The sequence below is a fragment of the Engystomops pustulosus genome, chromosome 4 (genome assembly GCF_040894005.1).
Source record: "Engystomops pustulosus chromosome 4, aEngPut4.maternal, whole genome shotgun sequence".
Lineage (NCBI taxonomy): Eukaryota > Metazoa > Chordata > Amphibia > Anura > Leptodactylidae > Engystomops > Engystomops pustulosus.
Genome location: NC_092414.1, coordinates 54,260,978 through 54,287,173, shown reverse-complemented (window position 1 = coordinate 54,287,173; position 26,196 = coordinate 54,260,978). Strand labels below are relative to the sequence as shown.

The following is a 26,196-nucleotide window of genomic DNA, read 5'->3' as shown; positions in this document are numbered from 1 at the left end:
GAGCCTCCATCATCGAGAGGGGATCCGAAGTGGAGCAGAACTTCCCGAACAGGAGCGGAAGAACCCGAAGAGGATTCAAAGGACCCGAGGTGGCACTGGAGCATCGGACGCAGAAGAGGACCTACAGGGAACGTCGGAAAGGTGAGTACAGTGTTAATTTTATTTTTAAAAGACTCGAGTATAAGTAGAGATAGGGTTTTTCAGCACAAATTTTGTACTGAAAAACTCGGTTTATACTTGAGTATATATAGTAATTTATCTCGGCACTGCTAGAATGACCAGGAAAACAGGACTCTGGAGGTAGATTCCTGGGGGCACATTTATTATTGTTTTGATTTGGCTTTTTTTTCCCCATTTCTGTTTTTGCGCCATTTTGTGGCATGTGCACTTTTGTGATTTGTTTTTCTGCTAATACACAAAGCAGGTTATGTATCTTTATTCAGGGCATTTGTGTTTATTTTATTTTGCATTTTATGGGTATTTGACTTGTTTCATTTATCTTAGAAGTTCTTATATCAGGCATTTTTGTCTGTTTTTTCTCTCTTTTTTATTTAAAGGAAATCTACCCTTTGCTTTTATACATTATGAACCAAAACATACCTTGAGAATGTTGTAGCTACATTGATGCAGGACCATATCTTGTTTAATCACTGAATTGAGTGCTTTTGCTAAAAAAAAAAAACAGTATAAAATTATGAGGCTCTGTCCCTCTTGTGGCTGCCCTGGCGCTTCTCCTCTTTTGCTAATTATGCACTGCTTCAGAGAACGCTGTATTCATGGTGTTGTCCCTGACAGGCAGAAGTAATCAATCGCTGCACCATCCCCCAGTTGCTGTGTATGAGTCATCCAGCTCAGGAAGCTCTGTACAATGCGTTTATGAATGGCAGATTTCATGTGCGGCTACTCCACACCCCAGTAGCCTCTTTGACCCTCCTAGCAGATGTCTTCGGCGCGCAGCTGCAAGGAGCTGTCCACCCTCATCCGCGAAGCCTGCCATCTGCGCAGAACTGCAGGCTTCAGAGCAGTGACCGCACAGACGCGGGCCTGCTGTTCTGCCCATGCGTGGACGAGGGCACGCTGCTACGTGGATCTGGTAGAGGAGTCAAAGAGGATACTGGGGCGTGGAGTAGCCACGCCGTGTAGCCTCAGCGCCGGCTACTCCACGCCCCAGTAGCCTCTTTAGAAAATCTGCATATTAGGGAAATTAAAGTTATTAAAAGATTGCGGGGATGTGAGGATTAGCCCTTAAAAGGGCTATCTTCACGTCCTATAGATGTACATACCACTCAATCTACCTTTATAGGTAGATCCGTGGTGGTAGGTTTCCTTTAAGACTAGTCTCCATCAGTTCCTGTATTCTTTCCTCTGCCCCTCAGCTGAATAAAAGGCATCTTCATGGTTTTACTGTACGTATTAGTGATACTACATGATGTTACAGGTTTGACCATTCATGGAGCAGGGAAAGGTATTACAGTTTTGTCCTAGTTAAACTCTGTTTAAGTGATATGACAGTGATGGCCTTTGATTAATCTCTATAGTGTAAAATCAGAATACAAGCGGTCCCCTACTTAAGGACACCCGACTTACAGACAACCCATAGTTACAGGCAGACCCCTCTGACCTTTGGTGAAGCTTTCTGAATGCTTTACTATATTCCCAGACTGCAATAATCAGTTGTAATGTGTCGGTAATGAAGATTTATTGATAATCCTTGGTCCCATTACAGCAAAAAATGTTTAAACTCCAATTGTCACTGGGGCCAAAAAATTTTTTGTCTGGATCTACAATTATAAAATATACAGTTTCGACTTACATAAAAATTCAACTTAAGAACAAACCTCCGGACCCCATCTTGTACGTAACCCCGGGAATGCCTGTACTCCGATAAGAAATAACCAGTAAATACTTGGTGGCATGACATGAGCCATTATTACTTGGACTTTAAAGAAGTTTATTTGGGACTAGGAAAACAGGACTACTTATCCCTAATAACTATATTATCCCTGTTGATGAGGCTCTGAGTCACAATAATGAAACTAAGCTGCAGTACCAAACACATCCAGTAGACAGGTGTGGTGCAGTTTCTGCAGAAAACCCTCATTATTAGTAGATCGTTTCTGGTCTGATTCAAGTGCAGAAGCAGCAATGACCGAGAGAATGTAAAATGCATGCTGCCCCTTAGTTTTTATACTACTATCCCTAGGCATAACAGTAGGTATATAGGTTTATATCCCTGATGTATGGATTCTAACTTGTGAATGACTGCATGCGCTGTACATATTATGTCAGCAGTTTAACCATCCGTGTGCTGCAGTGTTCTAAATGGTTAACAATAGATAGACTAATATTAATAGCATTCTTTGTATTGTTGCACATTTTAAGAATTTTCTAAGTAGAATAGGAAGGCTGTGTACCTGCATATTAGAGCTGTAGTATCTTACTGGCCTGACAATAGACCTTATCAGTATTCATGTGGCAGGATCTGACTTCTTTCAGTCTGCTATGTGCAAAGAATCAGAGGCACTAAGCAGAGTTCATAGGGCAGCATTACATAGTCACATAGTACATCCGGCAGTATGGAATAACACGCAGGTTACTGAAACACAACAGTAAAAGATTTTCTTACTGCAGTAACAATCAGTTGCCTGAATATGCAGCATTAGGCCTCCCTGCTTTTGAATGCGTGTTAAAGGAAATCTACCATCAGAATGATGGATTATATCAGGATCTTCTCTTTTTTTTTTAACTTCTTATGCCCCGATTTTTAAGAAAATATGCTTTAAAAAATATGCAAATAAGCCTGAGGGGCTCCAGGCTCCATTAACTTCTATGGAGCATGAAGCCCCCTTAGGTTCATTTTGAAGCCTTTTTTCTTAAAAACAAAGGCATAAAAAGCTTAAAGAGGGATCCTAACAAAGGGGGCACATACCAGCATGTAAGTCTACTCCGTTTATAATCCATAATCCTGATGGTAGATGTCCTTTAACCATTGCTTCAACCAGTAGCCCAAATCCTTAAGTATTTCTATGGACTAACACATTACCGTTCTTCCAACGGCCCTGTGTATGAGCCAACAGCCCAAGCTAAAAAACTCATAACAGGTCCTATTCAGTCTTTCTTCCCATCATCGGTGTCCAAGCGGACCCCTACAATACATAGGTTGCAGTCATCAGATCAGAGGTCTGTGGTTTTAAGGCCCATAAAAAGCACACTTTCTTTTCTGGTTCTGTTCCAAGCTTATTTTATTTTGGAAATGAAAGCATACTGTGCTGATTTGCCATTTAGTAGGGAGCCATGTGTCTCTGGTGAGAACATATCTATACAGATGAGGGCCCACATGTACTTGCACCACAACAGCCAGAGGACTCTTGGCACCAATCAGTTCAGGCAAATATACAACGGATTTGTGCCAAATGCAGATTTGTGCACCTTACTGAACGTTGTGGTTTTGTCCTGTCCTGTCAGACATTTTCTTAACCATCGGGGCACATTAAATAACAACAGTGCAACCTGCACCAAATTAAGTTTGCCTTTGTAAAGTGCAGGTTCGCCAGATTCAGGATTTCTGACGCCTGTTCTTCATGAATCTGGTGCCCCCTGCACAGCTCCGACAGAGTGCACCTTTAACATTCGGTCAGACTTTGCACCAGAACGTCCCCTAATTTGGTGACACAAATGTGGCACAACTACTTCTTTAAAAGAACGTGCAAAGTCCAACAGAAAACTGGCGCACGGCCCTTACTAAATTTTCCCCAATATGTTTTCTGTTACAGGGTCAAAAGTATGGCAATTAGGAGTTGTCCAGTTTTCAAGGCTGCACACAGACGTGGGCAAAAATCTGATGTTAACGTCTACTCTCACAGCCGATATTCTTCAGCCTGGCATCCATTTTTCACAGATCCTCATAAACCATAATCTAAGAGTGATCTTGGAAAATCGGTTCTACACATCTCTACTTTGGTTCGGTCGCAGTATACATTAAAATGATGGCCTTGGGAAATTATCCATTAAAAAACATTTATGCATTTAGTGCAGCCACGTGCTGCCTGTTATAAAAATGGACAACACATAGGCCCAGATATGGTGCAGTGTGTGTAGTTTTAGCACTTTCATGTGAACATGGACAAAAAAAACTTTATATAAATATCCTTTTCTCTCTCTCATCTACACACGTATATATATATATTTCTGGACCAGAGACTCTCACTATTGCGTGCATTTGAGTGTGCCTCAGAATTTTGGTGAAAGTGACTGGTCTTTATGTGACTATATCAACATTAGCAAATGTGAGCTAGTACCCGTAAACATGGAGTCCAGTGGAGCATGCCAATTATATCCAAGGATCTGTTGTACAGAATCTGTTGAGTGTACTCCATGGTACTGCCCACTCAGTAAGTGTTTCGCATACATTAAGAGAAGAACAAATGCAAGTATAAAATCTGGAACAGTTGTAGAAAGAACCCTGTCAGTGAGGGCTCACAATCTATATGGGAGGGTAGATGGAGACACGAGGTGAGGGAGCACTGTTGTAGGCAATTCTAAACAGATGCATTTTAGGTTCCAGCACCAATGTTTGGAAGGTGGGGGACAGTATGAAACATTTTAGTAGAGAGTATGGTGGGTGTACGGAGAAGTCCTGGAGAAGGTTGTGAGAATAGCCAATAGTAATAGAACAAAACATCGGTTCTTGGGAGGATCAGAGATTACAGTAAATGTGGGATGGTATTGGCTGAGGAGTCCAGAGATATATTGGGGGGACAGGTTGTGGATGGCTTTGTAAGCAAATATTAGAAGCAACAAGAGAAATGGATTAGGTGGGAAGCAGAGTTAGAAATGCAGGAGCATTAGTTACCTGGAAGACCACAAAGAAAAATATTGCCCTAGTCCAAGTGGGTGATAATGAGGTCACTGACACGTAATAGAGGAATGATAAGATCTAAGCAATGCGAGGGCCGAAATGTGGAGCTTAATTGACAGACTCAAAGATAACCCCAAGACAGTGGGGGAGAGTGTGGAGTAATACATTGTGATCATTAGGTCTGATGGAAGGCATGCTTTTGGTGGACAAAATATTTAATGTTTTTTATATGGAATGGCATGTGGAGTAAATTTAGGGACCTTGCTTGAGGCCCTCTTATAGAATAGGGCTTTGAGAAAACAAAAATGCAATTTTGATATTTTAAAAGGTCTAATAGATAAGGGTCTTGCAAAGGACATCCTCATCTATGGGTTCATAACTCTTTATGAGGATTTCATCATCAGATAACCAGCATTTGTAAAAAGAGGAATGCAGTCAGTCAAATGGTAACCTTCTCATTGAAGGATCTATTTTCTGATCCTAGGGCAGTAGTGCTGGTGAACCCATGTGCCAGGGGTGGCATGTTCCTGGAACAGAGTTTGTCTGACAGAACTCAAGGAAAATGCAAATATGTTTTCCAAGGTGTTAATTGGAAAACAATACCTCCTTTTGCTACTTGGCAATCTCTCCTTAAGGAGAACGCCTACTGTCTGACAGAATTTAGGGCATCCTCCTGCAGTCCCAGGTATCCCAGGACGTGCCCCCTGGGTCTGCAGGAAGGGCGCAGACAGGGTCAGATTATCATTGGAGCTCCTGCTCCAGGCCCAACGATTCTTCCTGTTCAGGGAGCTTTGGAGGAAAGAAACAATGATAATCCGAATTTCCCCTTCTTCCTCTTCTTCTATCGTCGAAAAATTTGTGTAAGAGCAGGGAACAATAAGTTACAGATTAAATAGCTGCAAATAATATTAAAAGTAGAGTTCAAGTCCGCACAGCTTTGTGGAGGGGAGGGGGGGTGCAAAGCCCTCAAAGGTCCTGGCTTGGTGTTTACGCAGCTACAAACTGGAAGAAGCGAGCAGCACTCCAGAGATAGAATTCAAAAGTTGGTGATCTTTATTGAGGCAAGTGGCAACGTTTCGGTGTTGGACACCTTGTTCAAGGCTTGAAAAAGGTGTCCAACACCGAAACGTTGCCACTTGCCTCAATAAAGATCACCAACTTTTGAATTCTACCTCTGGAGTGCTGCTCGCTTCTTCCAATTTGCAAATAACATTAGCTATATTGCCACTAAAAATTTTTTTTTCCTAAAACAAAAATACTTTTGCCATGAATTTTATAATATACAAAGCACACGTTGCATTGCTGAACAATTTATGGGCAATTTGTAGCAGAATTTGGTAAGTAATATATTGGATGGTAGTATACAATTTTGTTTGTGAATATATCAAATTTTGTAAACTTTTTGCATCATCATTTACATGGCACTTTTTGTATAGTGAGAATTTATTACGGTATGTTGTTATTGTTGTACTGTTCTTGTGCACATTGCACATGTTTTAACCAGTATGTAAAGCAGCTTGTTTAATATTTTCTACACGTCAGAATTAAGCATCTGCTTTTTAGGTCTGAGGTGTTTACTATTATACGGTGTACAGAAAGAGAACTTTGTTAGTTGAATATGTGTAAAAGGGAAAGGCAAGCTTAGTTTATTGCTTGCCACTTCAGCCATAAATACTGTACTATCATATTGTTATTTTTACTGACACGGTTATGTAGTCAGCAAAGTATGGAATTGTAACTTCATTTTTTATTATTGTGAATGCACCACGCCTGACTGCATTTGTTAAAACCATATCACTATGAAATAGATATAATACAAAGTATTAATGTACGTGTACAAGGGACATATACAGTATATGGCATCTATCATACAGAAAATCCTGGACAAGTACAGTAGTAAAGTGGATTTAAACCATTGTCCGGATGCACATGATCCCATCCCACTGTCTGCATAGATTACACAGGGGGTGGGGGGGGGGGGGAAGAGTCCTTGCATCAAAAAGACTCCCTATTTGCTTGCTGGGCCGCAGCTTTGGTACTGTAAGAACTGCTAGAGTACTGGCACTGCATAGTCCTTGTTTCATATTTCTGTATGATGCAGGGACTCCCATCCACTGTACTGTTTTCTGTCTCTGCGATCTTACCAGCATGCAGGTCCGATTCCACATACTGTGCACGTTCACGTGCGGCTGGCCTTACTATGGATTTACTTGTAGGGTGCACACAAAACCTGCAACCAACATGAACAATTTTGTGCAGTACTCGACATCAGCAATTTACCATAATAGCAAATCCACAGCACGGACAAAGCCATCATGTGATCATGTCTTAGTAGAACAGAAGTTGAATTTGCCTTTATGAAAGCTAGCGGTAGCATTGCAGTTCTTTATTTCTTGGTGGCACGCTGCCCGAGGAATGTGTTGGGCTGATAAATGGTTAACCAACTTGTTTTCTTTTTTATGGTCTGGATGAATGATTAGTCCAGCTCTGCTAAAGGATCTGTGCATTCTTGGCATAGTCTACAATGGTACGTGTACTTGTTGACCACAGGTTCAGTCTGCTGGGGGTATGGAATGAAATTCAGTGCGTTACCCACAGCGTTATGGTGGAAATGAGGCAAAAGTAATAAGTCATGTCAGCTTCTTTCCATCCGATGCTGATTCACAGGAAACAATGATTTTACTAAAGAAAAGGTATCTTGTTCCTCTTTCTAAAAATATCAATGCTTGACAACAAGAAATGGTGTCCTGTCCGCCCCATTCAGACTGTGGTGAGGCTTTCCAAATTGTTGCAATACACTGAATTATTCTATTGAAAAGGGTAATCAAACAACCATATGCCATATACATCAAGAACATGTCCACTGCAAAACCAAAATGCCATGTAACCTCATAGACATAACTTATCACAGCTGCCCCTATACAATTATATTCACAATTACCGTATTTTCCGGGCCATTAGGCGCACCGGAATATAAGGCGCAACAGTCCGATGCGCCTTATATATGTAATAATTCCATATATAAGGCGCATCGGACTATAAGGCGCAGTGTCGGGGGCGTGACGGAGGTCAGGGGGCGGAGCGGAGACCCGACGGGACGCGACGCCGAGAAGAGACGCGGAACGCGGGGAAGGTGAGGGGGAGGTGGAGAATGGAATACTTACATAGATCCCCGCTACCGGAGACAGCAGATCTCCAGCGGGAACTGCAGACCACGCGGCAGAAGTTGTTCGTGCCGCGTGGTCTGCAGTTCCCGCTGGAGATCTGCTGTCTCCGGTAGCGGGGACCTATGTAAGTAGGGTCCGCTGCCCTCATATAGGGCGCACCGGACTATAAGGCGCACTTTGGATTTCCAAGGAAATCCAAGGCTTTTAAGTGCGCCTTATAGTCCGGAAAATACGGTAGCATATCCACTATTGTGGCTGGGAAATCTAGAGAGTATCCTTCCTGAAAAAAAGATTATTTGCCTGAGGGTGAAGACACACATGGCGTTTTTGGGCCGTTTTTGCTAAGTGCGTTTTCAGATCGTAAAAACCGCATGCGTTAAAAAACGCATCAGTTTTTTGAAAACGCATGCGGTTTTGTCTGTTTTCCGAAATAGCGCAATGAAAAACTGACAAAAACGCATGCGTTTTTAACGATCTGAAAACGCACTTAGTAAAAACGTCCCAAAAACGCCATGTGTGTCTTCACCCTTAGGCCGTGGTCACACGTACCGCTAGGCGTCCTTCATAACGCGACGCTAGCGCCCCGGGTGGAGGTCCTCGGCCCGAACGCACCTGCGTTTCCAGGGAAACGCATGCGATTGTTAAGCCGATCGCATGTGTTTCTCTGGAAACGCATGTGCGTTCGGGCCGAGGACCTCCCCCTGTGCGCTAGCGTCGCGTTATGAACGGACAAAGCCGCGCCTACCGGGGCAAAAAGCGGACAAAGCCGCGCCTACCGGGGCAAAAAGCAGACAAAGCCGCGCCTACCGGGGCAAAAAGCAGACAAAGCCGCGCCTACCGGGGCAAAAAGCAGACAAAGCCGCGCCTACCGGGGCAAAAAGCAGACAAAGCCGCGCCTACCGGGGCAAAAAGCAGACAAAGCCGCGCCTACCGGGGCAAAAAGCAGACAAAGCCGCGCCTACCGGGGCAAAAAGCAGACAAAGCCGCGCCTACCGGGGCAAAAAGCAGACAAAGCCGCGCCTACCGGGGCAAAAAGCAGACAAAGCCGCGCCTACCGGGGCAAAAAGCAGACAAAGCCGCGCCTACCGGGGCAAAAAGCAGACAAAGCCGCGCCTACCGGGGCAAAAAGCAGACAAAGCCGCGCCTACCGGGGCAAAAAGCAGACAAAGCCGCGCCTACCGGGGCAAAAAGCAGACAAAGCCGCGCCTACCGGGGCAAAAAGCAGACAAAGCCGCGCCTACCGGGGCAAAAAGCAGACAAAGCCGCGCCTACCGGGGCAAAAAGCAGACAAAGCCGCGCCTACCGGGGCAAAAAGCAGACAAAGCCGCGCCTACCGGGGCAAAAAGCAGACAAAGCCGCGCCTACCGGGGCAAAAAGCAGACAAAGCCGCGCCTACCGGGGCAAAAAGCAGACAAAGCCGCGCCTACCGGGGCAAAAAGCAGACAAAGCCGCGCCTACCGGGGCAAAAAGCAGACAAAGCCGCGCCTACCGGGGCAAAAAGCAGACAAAGCCGCGCCTACCGGGGCAAAAAGCAGACAAAGCCGCGCCTACCGGGGCAAAAAGCAGACAAAGCCGCGCCTACCGGGGCAAAAAGCAGACAAAGCCGCGCCTACCGGGGCAAAAAGCAGACAAAGCCGCGCCTACCGGGGCAAAAAGCAGACAAAGCCGCGCCTACCGGGGCAAAAAGCAGACAAAGCCGCGCCTACCGGGGCAAAAGCGTTTGCAAAGGCTGGTGACACATGTGGCGTTTGGAACCCGTTTTTGGCCCGTTTTAAAGCAGTCCGTTCAAAAATGCATGCGTTTTTTGAAAACGCATGTGTTTTTGTCTGTTTTTCCAAATTATCTTCATTAAAATCACTCAAAAAAACGCATGCATTTTCAAAAAATGCGGTTGCATTTTTTTAACGGACTGCTTAAAAACGGGTTCAAAACACGCCTTTGGCCGCATTTACATGTGTTAACAATGGGTTAACACGTGATAACTTGTGTTTTGTAAACAAATGTTAACAGTAATGTGATTATGCAAATCACCTCTACTCAGCTGTTGTAATGCGTTCCAAACAAAATGAAAACGCGGGTCAAAATGCAACTTGTGAACGCGCCCTCAAGAGTGTTATGAATTACAACTTGGCCCGTTTTTAAGCAATTTTTTTTTAAAACGCATCAGTTTTTGTCAGGTTTGGCCAATTATCTAAATGCAAACTGGTCAAAAATGGATGCATTTAAAAAAAAACTGCTTGAAAACCTGCCTAAAATGCGTTCAAAACGCCATGTGTGGCATCACCCTTGGCGGCTGTGTTAACTGATTCAAACCAGCCAGACGCATTGTAAACAGGCGAAAAAAATATAGTTTTTAAACTCAAATAAAAACTGCACCGTGGCACCGCACTATTACTGTAGATTCTACACACATTTGTGTCCACCACTTACTGCCACAATTACTAAGTCCGCGTTTATAGCGTAAAGACAACGCACAGAGCTTGGGGCCCCGGGCCGATTGCATACACATTTCCAGGGAGGCAAAATGGATCACACGTGTCTTGAGCTACGTTAAGACAAATACAATTCTTTGGCATTCATGTTAAACAGCAGCCACACAAGCCGTAAGTGAACAGAGTTTTAACACAAAACAATAAACTACAGTTTGAGCCATGTGAACCTTCCCTAGATTTGGACTTCCCAATTCTGTATTTGTACTTCCCAAACAACAACATATTCAAAGCAGAATTGACTTTGCACTAAGAAATAAATAATAAGTAATGCACAGATACCTGGTGTCCTACACAGCATGGGAAACACAGCAAACAGCTTCTTGGGAGTAATCATCCAATAACCAGGTGGACAAGGCCAAACCACTCTGGGCCTCAACGGGTGCTTAACTCTTTCATCACCTGGAAGGCCCCATTCACATGTAGCGTTTGAATAGCATTTTCAAAATGCTGCGGTGAGGAGCTTGACCCCATCAAAACATACTGGTAGGTTGATTAGATTGTGAGCCCCATGGGGACAGGGACTGATTTGGCAAAAACACTGTGTAGCGCCGTGTTATCTGTGTGCGCTACATGCTTTCGATAACGATCACCAGGAGTATAGAAAAGCAAGAATATACATTTCCATTATACATCTCCATTCCATTGTTTACATGCAAAACACGTGCTACTAGATACCGTTCACATGCTCTTCTGTTGACACACATATGCCCTCTGGACAAGCCCCTCCCCATTCCCAAACGCAAGTCAAACACAACATGTGAACGCAGCCTTAATTTTTTTTTTTAATTTACAGTGGAAATACTAAGTCCACCATTAATTCTTGTATATTGTAAACTTTGTAACTATATACATTGCATTCATCACTCAAAAAGGCCAGATACATAGAAACAGCGGGATTGTCGTTAATGATGGGATCTTCTATTTCATGTCTGCTTCAGATTTTAGACGCATCCTTTCTGCGAAGCTCATTATACTGATGCCATGCTGTGTGATGAGCCGGAGCTGAGCATTTCATTATATAACCAATGACTTTCTATAGAACTTCTTTTGTCGGTGTAAACTAGTAAACAGTGTCTATCACTGACCATGCACATTGCCTACGTATTCAGGTTCGGCAATTTTGTTTACATACATTTTTTTGAAACTAAGACATCAAAAAGTGTCATTTGCGTTTATCATGTCTCAGGATGGATTTACAGAAGATATTTTCTAGGTTTTTCAAAATGGCAGAAAGAAAGTTTTTCACAAAAATGTTTTTTTAAAAAAAAGTTTCATTGCTTTGACCTATGGTGACAACAGAATTTGTAGAAAAAAGGAGGCATTTGAACATGGACTTGCCTAAAGTGCTTCAACCTGCTGGATCCTCTTAAGGAAAGTTCTTATTTTAAAAACAGAAGAATGAAATGAAAAAATCATCCATTTTGACTCAATATGTGTAAAGTAACGTAGTTCTTTCTGTCACTTGCAGAGTTGCTTTTTTTATTAATATGTGACACTTCAGCAATTTTTTCCACTTCAAAAAATACTGCACTGTACATCTCACACACTGGTCTCTGCAATTTTAATTGGGCAGTCTTGGTAAATGGTGGGCATTCTGGTAGCCTCTTGGTGAGTTTCTACTGACTTGTACAATAGTTGGTTGCCTTAAGCTTATACACTGTAAGGCCGTGATCACAGATACCGCTAGGCGTCCGTTCATAACGAGACACTAGTGCGTAGGGGGTGGTAGGTGGCCCGATCGCACATGTGTTTCTCTGGAAACGCATGTGTGTTTGGGCCGAGGACCGCCCCCTGAACGGACGCCTAGCGGTACATGTGACCACGTCCTTAGCAATCTAAGGCCGGTTTCCCACGTGACGTTTTTGGTGCGTTTTTAAACGCATCCAAACTGCAAGTGGGAGGGGTTTTTTCCAAGACCCCTCACACTTGTATTTAAGATGTGTTTAAAAACGTGACAAAAACGGCACATGGGAAACCGGCCTCAATGTTGGTGTCTGATTAGAAAAGAGGTCGGCTTGGGCCGATCGCATATCCGTTTCCAGAGAAACGCATGTGATTTGGTAAACGATCGCATGTGTTTCCCGAGAAACGCATATGCAATCACCCCAAGCCCGCCCCCTTTTGGACATGAAATACGGATATTTTTTTTTTCTTTCTTTTTCAGTTGCATCCATGTGGTATCTGTTTTCAGGGACACTCAGTAAAGGTGTATTCCTATTGTGTCAAATTAATGTTATTGTTTGTATTATAAAAAATTGTACAATTTTCCCATATGCTTTCTATATAAATTCTGCATAGTTTTCTAGATCTCTGCTTGCTGTCATTCTATAGAAAGTTTCCAGGTGCAAGGCTCATTAGTATCATAGAGAGTAATCCGAGCCACATCATAGAGTGTTATATAACGAGCCTTGTGTGACCATGATCAGATTTCTGACCACTGGAAATAAGCAATAAAGCTTTCTATAGAAGGACAGCAAGCAGAGATCTATTAAACTGTGAGGAAATGATATGGAAAGTATATTGAAAAATTGTATAACTTTTCATTATCCAAACAATAACATTTATTTGATGAAATGAGGACGCCCCTTCAACTTTAACAATACAAAATGAGGAGTCTCCTGGCAGCAAGAATAAAACTTCATATTTTATTAAATTCTGTTAAAGTGGCATGCCCATCCAAATAGAATAATGTCTCTGATGTGCTTTGGAGGTGAAGTAGCTCTTGGTGTTGGCTAGGAGTGCTGACCTGACGGCTGAAACTAATCACCAACGTTAATCTATGTGGTCAGACAAGCCATTTTAATTGAATTTAACCTCTTAACGCTCAGCGTCCGATATATCGGACGCTGAGCGCAGTGACTTAGCGCTCAGCGTCCGATATATCGGACGCTGAGCTGATGCCGGTTCAGCTCAAGATCTGAGCCGAACCGGCATCGGGAAACACGGGGTGCCGGCTGTGACTGATAGCCGGCACCCCAGTGTAACACCCGCGATCGGAGTTGTCTCCGATCGCGGGTGCTTAACCCGTTAAATGCCGCGGTCAGCGCGACCGCGGCATCTAACATGTATCTGGGGGATCTTTCCCCCACGATCGGCCCCCCCGAACCGTTTTCGGGGTGCGCCGATCGTTGCTATAGTAACTCTGGGGTCCGATCTGGACCCCAGAGTTACCTGCAAGAATTGCCAGTAAGATGGCGTCTGTGACGTCATCTTACTGGCACAGTGCCAGCCTATGCAAGTGTATAGGCTAACACTGATAATACTCTGCAATACATGAGTATTGCAGAATATTATCATGAAGAAGCAATCAGATGATTGCTTCTTCATGTCCCATGGTATAAAAGTGAAAAAGTAAAAAAAAAAGTTATTCAATAAAAAAATAAAGTCATAAATCACTAAAAATGCCCCAAACCCCCAAAACATATAAAGAGACATATAACTCAAAAAAAAGTCTAAATCATAACACAAACCCCACATATATAGTATCACCGCGTCCGTAACAACCCGTAGAATAAAAGTAAATCATTATTGAACCCGCACGATAAACGCCGTAAAAAAAAACTGTTATAAACCCTCCAAAAATTATGATTTTTACCTTTTCAATCCCACAAAAAATGCTATAAAATGTGATCAAAAAACCATATGTACTGCGACATGATACTGGTGCAATGTACAACATGTCCCGCAAAAAACAAGCCATCAACCAGCTCCGTAGCCAAAAAAGTAACAAAGTTATGCTACTTGGAAGACGGCAATACATAAATGATAGATTTTTCCCCACATTAGGGTTTTGTTTGACAAATTTAGTAAAACGTAAGAAAATATATTCATGTCTGGTATCCCCGTAATCGTATCAACCCATAGAATAAAGATAACATGATTATTAGTCTATACGGTGAACACCAAAAAAAAAAAGAAGTAAAAAATCCAGTACAGAATTGATGCTTTTCTACTCCTGTCCTCAAAAAACGTTCCTAAATTTTCAACAATAGGTGATACAAACCCCAAAATGGTAACATTGGAAAAAGCATCTCATCCCGCAAAAAAAATGGCATCACATGGCCCCAATAACAAAAAAGCGAAAATTTTATAGCCTTCAAAAGGGGCCAATGAGGAAACTAAAATCCTGGCAGCTGCAGGGCGCTCCTTCCCTTCTGCACCTCGCTGTGCCCCCATAAAACAAGTCACAGCCACATGTGGGGGGTCTTTGTACTCAGGAGAAATTGCAGAACAAATTGTATGGTGGGTTTTCTCTTTTTATCTTTTGGAAATGTGTAAATTTTAGGGCTAAATGAACGTATAAGGGAACAATATGACCATTCTAAATTTCACCTCCATTTTGATTCAATTACTATGAAGATCTCAAGGGGTTAACAATCTTCGTAAAAGCGGTTTCTGATAGCTTGAGGGGTGCAGATTTGAAATTGGGTTGGTTATATGGGGGGTTTTGATGCTAAATATGTAAAATTTCATTCCAAACTGTATTTATCCCCAAAATAGTCAATTCTGAAAATCCGGAAAAGCGCTATTCTATTTGCAAGCCGCGTGCCATCAAAATAAATTATCCAGACATTTCAGAAATTATGAAAATGTAAAGTAGACAAATGGGAAATGTTATTCAGCAACTTATTTAGGTGGTAAATCTATCTGCCTGAAAACGCGGTGATTTTGAATTTCGAAAATGGCAAATTTTTCCAAAAATTTATCATATTTTCTTTTTTTTTGTAAATAAATGCAAAACTTATCTGCCAAAATTTACCACTAAAATGAAGTACAACATGTGGGGAAAAAACAATCTCAGAATCGCTTTGATAAGTAACAGTGTTCAAAAGTTATAACCGTATAAAGAGACGCAAGTCAGAATCCAAAAAATCGGGCTGAGCCTTAAGCTACAAAATGGCTGCGTCCTTAAGGGGTTAATAAAACAAAAGGTTTTAATCACGGTACTAAGAGAATCATTGTTTTGTAGTGGAATTACTTCCTGTGGTCCAAGTGGGCTCCTCCCACAGTCCAGCACAGGCCCTTCCCTTTGCTATGAGTCACTGCTGTAGCAGACTTCTGTTTAAATACTACAGCAGATACTAGTGGGTTTGTGGACCACAGTGTTCCAGGTTCAGCTACAATCCTGGAATATGAATACATCTTTTACCGTTCTGCTGCTATTAACAATCAATCCAGTAGAATGGTTACGTTTTGCATACGCAAATGTTATTAGCTATTTAATTGGGCAAATCTCTCTTTAGCTGATCCATTGCATTTTGAAACACATGTGTTGAAGGCCACGTGTCTATGCACCCTCATGTGTCTGCTTGCTGTGGTCTCTTCATTTCAATGATCCCAACAACCACTTGAAAGATGCGCCAGATTTATCAGTTAGTAAATATTGGACATCATAAATCAAGTAAAACTGACAATAAAAAGGTACATGACAATAAATTCTTCCAGGTATTTTTTATTAGGGTACAGTCACAAGTACAATGCTAGCACAGGGGACCACATGCGTGCCTCAGAACACCCCCATTGCGCTAGCGGTAAACACAACGCTAGCGGTCCGTGTGACCGTCCCCTTATAATTTTTTGTAGTAACAGGATGGTTGTGCTTTTCCTAGCCTTATGTTCGCATAATCAGTATTGAACATTATGGGACGCTTGTCAATAGAATAAAACATTTCTGCAGTATTTTGTAGCCAGCAATGAATGCTGGGAGCTGGATTTACAGGCCTGTCCACAAGGAGACAAATGACTGGCTATGGAATACAATCATTTTTTTTTTTTGGCCTAGAGAAATGTCCCCACCTATGTAATCACATAATAATGAGTGGTGTCTTCTATTAAGACATGCCAGGTCTCGTATTCAGAGAACTTTCCTGTTGTGGTTCTTGGTTCATGAAAATACAGAAGAATCAGATTTCAAGGGCTGCATCTCCATAACACAAAAAGACATATATTTATGTAATAATAGTGATCTGCTAGAGATGGGATGGTGGCTGCACATGGCACACCTTGCAACGCAGCAACAATTTATTCTCATTGTCTGCACCACAATACTGCAGCATGAACAAAGTACACCAAAAGAATGGTGCACACTTCCCGAGCAGTGCAGGGGGCCCCCTGCACACTCCACTGGCAAACTGCATATAGTACAGACTGCACTGGTTATGATAAATGTGGCCCATTGAATACAATAGGACAAAGTGTAATGTGAGAAAGGGGCCTCTTCTATTTCAGGGAGTCCTTGTAAGTGATTTACAGATCTTTAACCCTTACAGGACTCGGACCATTAACATAGTGTACTCACTCAGCCACCATGCCACCCTATTGTTATCTGCGGGACAAATTGTGCTTTCTAGTGGCGCCATTTAACATTCCATGTAATGGACTGGAAAGCTTTATATAAATTACAAGTGCGGTGAAATTGACAAAAAAAACTCATTTGCAGCATTTTCTTTGGCGCTCTATTTTTATGGCTTTCATTGTGCACGCCAAATAATAATAATTCTTTATTTATTTGGCGCATACAGATAATACAGCGCTGTACAGAGCTTGCCAAATCAGTCCCTATCTCCAATGGGGCTCATAAACTAATGAACGTACCAGTAGGTTTTGGAGTGTGGGAGGAAACCAAAGGACACCCACGCAAACACGGACAGGACATACAAACTCTTTGCAGATGTTGACCCAGTTCCCCAGCGCTGCAAGGCTGTAATGCTAACCACTAAGGCATGGAGCAACCTTATCTCGCAGTTCCCGGTTGGGCTAGTACACGCCCCACTAGCCCCTGCCATTAATTTACATAATACTAAAATAAAGTTTTAAACAAGTTAGGTTAGGTTCCATGATTATTAATCTACTTCTGATGGTAGATTCCTCACAGTAGGTTTCCTTTAAACTTTTGCAGTTAGAGGAGGGTATCAGCGGTGTAATACGTTTTGGTGCACGAAAGGGTTAAAGGCATACTGTCATTCACTGAGTAGTACCACCCACTGGACTCTTTATCAAGGATAAAATTATAATGAAAACAGGTCTTCTTCTACCTACATCTCAGGATGTATTTAAAGAAAATGGAGGAAAACAGTTATGTCAGTTTTCTTTTTTAAAATGTCTCAAAATTGTCTGTGACTTTTTGCTACTTTTTGACTAGCGACTTCACTTAAGTTAACTTTCTCCAGATTTATCATGTGACTGCAGATGTGATAGTCAAATTTATGAAGTGTAACTTTTCTAAGAGTCTCAAATTTGGACACAATCCTACTCCAGTGGTGTAGGGAAAACCTAGGAACTAGTTGTGCCAAACTTGGAACCTCTGTGCGACTTTTTAACTGTGAAACGCTTATTAATACTGTAAAACGCGGATGTACAAAAGACTATCATAGAGGGGTAGACTTATCATTAGATATATAGACAGCATCACCTTTGTACACAGCCAGCCCCCCCCCCTGTATACAGCCAGTTACCCCCTTATGAAGCCAGCCACTCCTCTATATACAGCCAGCCACCCCCCCTGTATACAGCCAGCCCCTCCCCCATATACAGCCAGCCAGACCCTCCCCTCTGTACAGCCAGCCACCCCCTGTATACAGCCCATCACCTCCCCTGTATACAGCCAGCCATCTCCCCACCGTATACAGCCAGCCAGCCCCTCCCCTGTATACAGCCAGCCCCCCCCCTTATACAGCCATTCTGCCCCACTGTATACAGCCAGTCCCTCCCTTGTATAGAGCCAGCCCCTCCTGTATACAGCCAGCCCCCCAGTAAATACAACGATCATCAAAAAAGCAACATCTGGCTCGCAAGCTATATTTTCCCGACCCCTGATTTATATACTGTCCATTAAAGACAATGGTGCCCATTATATTTTGTTATAGCTAAAAGCAGTTATTTACTATCCAGGGCAATGCTAAGAGAGGGAGAAATGTTCACTTTTTTTTTTTCTATTTTTAAACCCACATAATATGTTCAGTGAATTACTTTCTTTGTTTTTTATATGGAATTTATAGTTAGCTAGATATAATTGTTCCCTTCATACTAGTTACATGTTTGATTCTGGTAAATTACCTTAGAAACAGACACACAAGATTAGTTTGAAAATTGGCCATAGATGTAGCAGGACCTGCCGACAGGCCAAGGTTTATGAGGCCTGGCACACAGTCCTGTCTGAAGCGTGGTTTCTCCCAGAGATAAAGAGCGCCAGAGTTGTCTGGAAGCTGCTTATCTTTCACAGGTCTATTAACATAGTATTCACATTCAGTTGAGCCATACATCAATGATAATGGGAAAGATGCATATGATATATGATGTATGTTACCAGCTTGAAGGGGTATTCCCTAAAATTATTCATACACATCACTTTACCGTATTGATCAGAAAAGAAGTAGGTCCCCGAGAAGGGAACCAATGCTTATTCCATAAGGCACTCTGTTGTAGATCAATTTGCAAATAATCTTTATTAAGAAAACACTGATTGGCAGTTCATATATACCGTATATACTTGAGTATAAGCCGACCCAAGTATAAGCCGAGGCCACTAATTTTACAACAAAAAATTGGTATAACCTATATTTTTTTACTCAAGTATAAGCCGAGTTAGGGTTTTCAGCACATTTTTTTGTGCTGAAAAACTAGGCTTATACTCGAGTATATATGGTATTAATGTTTTGGTCACAAAACCCTCCTCAGAAACTGTGGGGTAGATATAGGATGGAAGTATTTATCAGTATTGAAAATACAGGACATATGAAAACAAAATAATGTAATACACTTGCATTTAAAGATCATCAAAACACAGAACATATGTAAGGACAACAAGAAGCAGAAGTTGTGTATATGAGAGAATATTCATAATCCATCAGGATCCGGGTAACTAGGACAATTAATATTAAGCTATCTACTGTAAAACAAATGCTGAGGCTACAGAAGAAGATAAGAGACATGGTAAGACATGGAAATAACAAGTGTCACCTGGGAACAAAATACATTGGGGCTTATTTACTAAGGGTCCGCGGATCGCATTTCCGTCGGGTTTTCCGACGTTTTCGGGGATCGCGCTGCTGGGGCGGGTATTTAGCAGGCGATTGTGTCGCATGTGATCGGATTTTGGTACAATTGCTTTGGATTCATGCGACACAAATCGGGGGATGGGGGGGGGGCATGCTGTGGACCGATCTGACGGATTCGGACAAACTGCAGGATTTAACTTGAGAATTGTGTTGCAAGCCATGCACTTACATACACCGGGAGGAAGATGGTGAACTCCGGCGGACCTGATCGGGGAAGCGACACATTCAGTCGGACACACGATCTTATTGAATTGGAACTCCTACGGACCGGGTAGGTAAATGTGCCCCATTATATCCATAACATAATGGTAATCTATTTGAGAAAATAGTAAACGCTAATTAATGAATGGGCCAACGTATAGCATCTCAATTGAGGAGTCACAACAAACTCACCCGGATTGCTTGTGGGTAGAAGGAAGAAAAAAGGTTAGATGTCCCAGAAAGGGATGATTCAGCGTCTCATGTATTGCGGTAAACAGACCACATTTCCTTTCATATGTCCTGTATTTTCAATACTGATAAAGTCTTCCATTGTATATCTACCCCACAGTTTCTGAGGAAGGTCTTCTGAAACGATAATGTATGTGGACTGCCAATCAGTGTTTTCTCAATCAAGAATATTTGCAAATTGATCTACAACAGAGAACTGAGTTTATACCAGTACAATGAAGGGATATTCCCATCTCAGGCATTGATAGAAAATGTACAGGATATACCATGTATGATAAGTGTGGGTGCCACCCCTGGGATCCTCATCCATTTTTCGAACATCGACCACAGAGAAGAAATCGACTTCTATCAGACAAGAAATATATACCATAAATGTCTAAAATGGAAAAGTCCTTTTGGTTGTTTCACTGTGTTCCCTAGCACAGTACAGGCAGTCCCCTACTTAAGAACACTCGACTTACATGCGACCCCTAGTTACAAATGGACCTCTGGATATTGGTAACTTATTGTGCTTTAGTCCTAGGCTACAATAACCAGCTGTAACAGTTATCACAGGCGTCTGTAATGAAGCTTTATTGTTAATCCTGATTCTTATGACAACCCAACATTTTTAAAATCCAATTGTCACAGAGACCAAAAAAGTTCTGGCTGGGATTACAATGATAAAATATACAGTTCCGACTTACATACAAATTCAACTTAAGAACAAACCTACAGACCCTATCTTGTATGTAACCCGGGGACTGCCTGTACTGCACACATACATGTGACTGTCTGCTTCTGACATCTAGTAGAGGTTGCTCCCAAGATTCAGTGAATGGCATAGCAGGACGGGGATGCTTCCTGAAGTTCATCTAAGGGACTACCGGAAATAGCCAACCAAAGCCCTTTGACTATTTTCAGCACTGCAGAATAAGGAAAAACGATACACACATGCATGTGAGATGCATTAGGTATATGCCGTTCCTACCCTTTATATAGGTACAACAAACACCAAATAGTGTAGTAGAAGTTGAGACACAACTCCTGTAGACATTTATGAATTAGTCCCCAAAAATGGATCAGATAGATCAATTGTAGGAGTGTTCAGAAGTGAAAGGACAAACTCATCACAATAAGGTGACGGTGGATTTAATTAAAAGAAGCAGACAACGTCTTTCTACGCTGTAATGTTGTCTTCTTCAGGTCAAATATCCTTCTGATGATGAACCATTATAATGAAGTCTGAGTAGTAGTTCATTAATCAGGAGTAATTAGGAGTAGGATATTGTAATAATTTATGAAGAACTGCCATCCAGGCTCCATTATACTGGTTCATCTGACATGAAGAAGACAAGACTCTGAAGTAGAAACACATTGGACTACATTTACTATTAGAGAGGCAAACAGGACTTCATGTGTTTTGCTTCACTAATGTGCAGACTGTGCCAGATGTATGAAGACAGGCGCTCAGTCTTCAATGATCTGGTGCACCCTACACAGGCAAAACGCGTGTAAACTGAAAGCACCAGGTTCGTTCTAGTGCACTCAGTTTAATGGGCATGCACCACAATTATGTTGGACTTCCCGACATAAATGTGCCGGCCGGTGTGAATGCGCAGTGGAACGCCTCTTTAGGTGCAGAGTATTGTATAGGGGCGCATATAGTGCTGCCGAGTCACAATATTGGTGGAAACACTACAGAAATTCATGAGCAAGCGGTTTGTAGGTATTTATGTGCAAACTGCACCAGAAAACGGGCGCTGACCAGTTAAGAAATGTGGGCTATGATGTGGGTATGATCATCCTCTCATACTGAGGCAGCGCCATTCTGAACATCCAACTTTCCAGACCATCTACAATATTGAATAAGTAGTGCAGAATGGCGCATGTTTGACCGATTGCTCCATTCATTTGGGGGACCGGTAGCAGATCTTTATGTGAAGTGTGCTGTGCGGATATTATCAGAATAGGAAGCTAAATTCACTTGAGCATAGGCACTGTAGTAGTTAGCCGTGAACGGAGCGCTGTGACCCAGGTTACAGGTTATATGAAGGCTACTGACGTAGATCTCCACGACAAAGCCCTTAATAATTCAGTATACACTGGTGGGATATTTTATTACTCACTGTTTGTATAAGGCAGTAGTTCACATGAAAACAACATCCTTCCCCGTACAGGGAAATACTCGGAGCCATTCTGGCGCAAAAGTATTTGATAAAGTATTAGTTTATCAAACTTTACAGATTAGAATATCTTTTTGAGACACATTGAACAGAATATAAATAAATGGCTACTTTCTGCCAAATACTGCATCACATTAATGTGTGTCCAACATCTATGCCCAATGGTTGGTTTGGTTGATCACTTATAACATTTGGTTTGCTTTATATTTTATATCATTGTTTTAGACTAAAGGCCCAGACTTCTAGGAACCCAATAGGGCTCATGAAAAACTATCCCTAGCCCTCTCCCATTAATGGCAATGTCAAAATCATTGAGGTAGAAGAACATACTGATAAGAGCTGCCACGCTGTAACACAGTGGTCTGATCGCTTGCCATATCGCTTGCCATATCTTGCAGCAGTCTTGACACATTCATGAGTGGGACGTCCAGGGGGCAGGGACTGCAGCATCAAGCCTGGCACATGCTGTACTCACCGCAGGCATCTAGCGTGCGGGGGGCGTAGACAGGAAATAGGGGAGTGCCTGGACGGCCCCCTCATGAATACACCGCACCGCTGCAAGATATAGACGGTGATCAGACCGCTGAATGCCAAAGCCTGGCAGTGCTTTATCGCCATGTTCTGCTACCTCAATGATTTTGAGAGTGGCATTAATAGCAGAGGACTAGGGACAGTTTTTCATTAGTATGTAAAGCTAGTCTTGTTTTTTTAGCTGACAGGTTCCCTTTAATATGCCCTCATGAGCAGTATCTCCCTGAACTTCTTTGTCCAATGAAAGAACACAGAATAATACTTTAGTATTGGCTTCTTTTTATTTGTAATATCATTTTTTTTGTTTTGTGGGATCTATTTAATTTGTTTCCTTTCATCTCGGATGATTTGCTGTTGACCATTTTCAGTCACCTTATTCAGGATCCAGACTGCTTCACTGCCCATAGCAACCAATTCCAGCCCAAAGTATAATTTTCCATTTCTGTTTAAAAAATGAAAGTTGAACTCTGGTTGCTATGGTACAAGGACACTTTTTCTATGACACGAATATGTTACATAAGGTTACACTGGAGGAAATACTGCACTAATATCTCACTGATACATGTAAAAGCTTCTCTTGGTTGTGCTTCATACGTCTCCGAGAATTACTTCTAGAAATAATATAATGCTGAGCTCATAGGATGAGGAGGATGACAATGAGATGCTCCTTTAAAGATTCCTTATGTAATAATAATAATCATCATATTCTGCAACACTTTACAAATCATAGGGCACATACACAAAAAATATATTATATCAAAGACTACAAACAGTCATAAGGAACAATGGGAATGAGGGCCCTGCTCACAAGAGCTTACAGTCTATGAATTGGATCTTCTCAATAACAAAGTGATAGCAACACAATATATAATGTTTAGATGCATAAACATATAGTAAATGTAAGTCCGAAGTGTAATGTGATCTAATCTGTATTACATAAAATACAAAGTGAATCCAGGTAAATTATACCGATAATAACCAACAATGATCTGTTGTTGTTTACAGGCTTTGTATGGAATGGTTGTGTCTGAATTGTCTTGGTGACCCACTTTAAGGTGTAATCAAAGTCTTCAGTGACCATCTGGAGAGAGTGTAGCTATCAGCCCTGTACTATTTTTAGTAAAGCCACATGTATCTGCCACAAATGCTGGAGGAAAATAGTACCAGAATGTTGTTTTTTTTCTGTCTGTTTTTAAACCTAAATATAAATGCCAAGTTGGCACGCAAAATCGGTGATGTTTGGTGCAAATTCTTATTAAGTTCTACTTGAAAAGGTATGGAGGGGAGAATCGGGGCCTCTACTTTAATCATAAATATTGATATTACCATATTTTTCGGACTATAAGGCGCACAAAAAATCCTTTGATTTTCTCAGAAATCAAAGGTGCGCCTTATAGTCCAGTGCGCCTTATATATGAACCATACTTACAGACAACAGCTGCCTTGAACTGTGCACAGGTCTGCCACCTGCTGGTCATTCATCCTTATAATCAGGTGCGCCTTATAATCCTGTACACCTTATAGTCCAAAAAATACTTTACATCAAGTTGTAAACTGAAGCTTATTTTACGCATTTGGGATTGAAAATAAGACTGTAAAGATTTAACCAACTTTTGCTACAATTACATGGGTCAAGGGATTGGGGGCCTGAACAGCATATACAGTGCTGCCCAGGCAAGATGAGGCTTGTGGTTCTATTCTCAGTGGGGTTTTATGCATTAGGAGATTCCACTATTAAAGTTCTGTTTCCTCCAAGTGTTGGTGGCTGGGGTCTTTTGCTTAGAAGTCTGATGGAGAGGCAAGTGTGCTTTAACAGACAGTGACAAGAAGAAAAGTTTAGCTAATAGAGGCATTTCCTTAAATGTTCCATCACCTTTTGGTCTTCCTAAGATGTACTGTATGGTACTTTGCCAATATTTTCTGGTATGTTTAAAGGGAACCTGTCACCAACAATGTCATTTTTAGCTGGTGACAGTTTCCAATAGCCCTTGCAATGATGAATTTAAAAATGCTTGTGTCGGCATTCTGAATAGTTTCAGTACTTTATAAAAGTATATTAGATATTACCTCACTCATTGCCAACGCTATCCAATGAGTCACCAGGGGTGGGGTTTCTCCAAAGGTCCAAGTCCCCACGACGGGGACTACATTGGCATTACACAACGCTCGCTAGTCCCCTGCCCCACATCCACCCTGACGATCCTCGACTCGCTGGACAGTTAAGAAGTGTATGTATTATTGACTTAAAATGTGAACCCTTAGCAAGTTTGGAATGGGATTTCTATACATGGAGAAATGTATACTGTGTGTTGGTGGTTTCTACAACGGTAGGTAGTTTTTATTTTGTGCGTCATCCGAGTTTAGAAGCAGAAATCTCACGCTCGTGTCTTATTTTCATCTTGTACCAGGGGATTCCTTGATCTTTCCATTCAGTTTATAGCTCATTAACCAGGGAATTAGTCTTTTCCCTGTAGTGAATACTAAATAAAGCTCCTTTCATCTAGTAGCAATGTTTTTGTGAATGGCAAATACTGATTTACAATAACATTTCTTAATCCCCAATCTAGATTATATACTGGGTGTAACGCCTGCACTTGTAGTAGCCGCATACAACATATTGAACCTCTTTTTCTACCTCCAAACTCCAAGCACCTGACATTTACCTTAAGAGCAAAAGTATTGGAATTAACTTTGCTTGGCTCATAACTACTTGTATGTTGTAAGAATATAAGTCCTGACATACAGGTGCAAGAAAAAGTGAGTGGACCCTATTGGACTGCAAACAAGACTGAATCTTATTTATACACTTATTTGTATCCCTCTAGCAGTAAGACAAGTGGGTGTTAGTAGATGGAGGTGGGTTCCTTCTGATGCAGTGTTTGGACATTATACATTGTCATTGGCAGCATGTTCTATTGTCTGCATCTTATGACATATTAAAAGTCACCAAGCTCTTCAGTAGCCTATAGGACTACCAAGGTATATCGATGGAGACTAAGGCGACTCCAAATTTTACCCAATTAAACAACTAGCCTCCTCAGATAGGGTATAAAATGACTTTTCTAGAATTCTCTATTTTATGTAGAAATGAGCAGAGAAGAGTCATATTTTGCTTGAGGGGGAGTGTCGCTTCAGGTTCTATAGTACCTAAAAACATTCTGTTGGTGTCTGGTGTCATCTTTCAGATCGCATTGGATTTGTGGATTTGTATCTCACAGAATCACAAACCAGATCTTATGAAACATGAGATTCTTATCTTTAACCCCTTTAACCCCATTTTCGATGTTTTTTTTTTTTTTTTGCGTTTCCATATTTCAAGTTCTGCACCAGTACTTGTCTCGGGTGTGTGATGCATAATGCAGCCAACACCCACCATGTTTGAAGATGGCTCAGCCTATGAGCGTCCTTAATGCATTACGGTGTGTACATGTAAGTTGTAATGCGTTAAGGGGTATATATATATATATATATATATAT

At 41.8% G+C, this 26,196-nt stretch overlaps 1 protein-coding gene and 1 long non-coding RNA gene across 2 annotated transcripts in view; one reads left to right on the top strand and one right to left on the bottom strand.

Annotated features, from left to right (window-relative positions):
- LOC140126459 (uncharacterized) overlaps positions 1-10,975 on the bottom strand; it is a 41,257-nt gene extending 30,282 nt beyond the window's left edge. The window contains exon 1 of the long non-coding RNA XR_011854838.1: positions 10,797-10,975. This is a non-coding gene — a long non-coding RNA (uncharacterized lncRNA). The remainder of the gene's footprint in view (positions 1-10,796) is intronic.
- The window catches only part of WWC1 (WW and C2 domain containing 1), a 116,113-nt gene that overhangs the window by 4,220 nt on the left and 85,697 nt on the right, over positions 1-26,196 (top strand). The gene's annotated exons all lie outside the window — the stretch shown is intronic.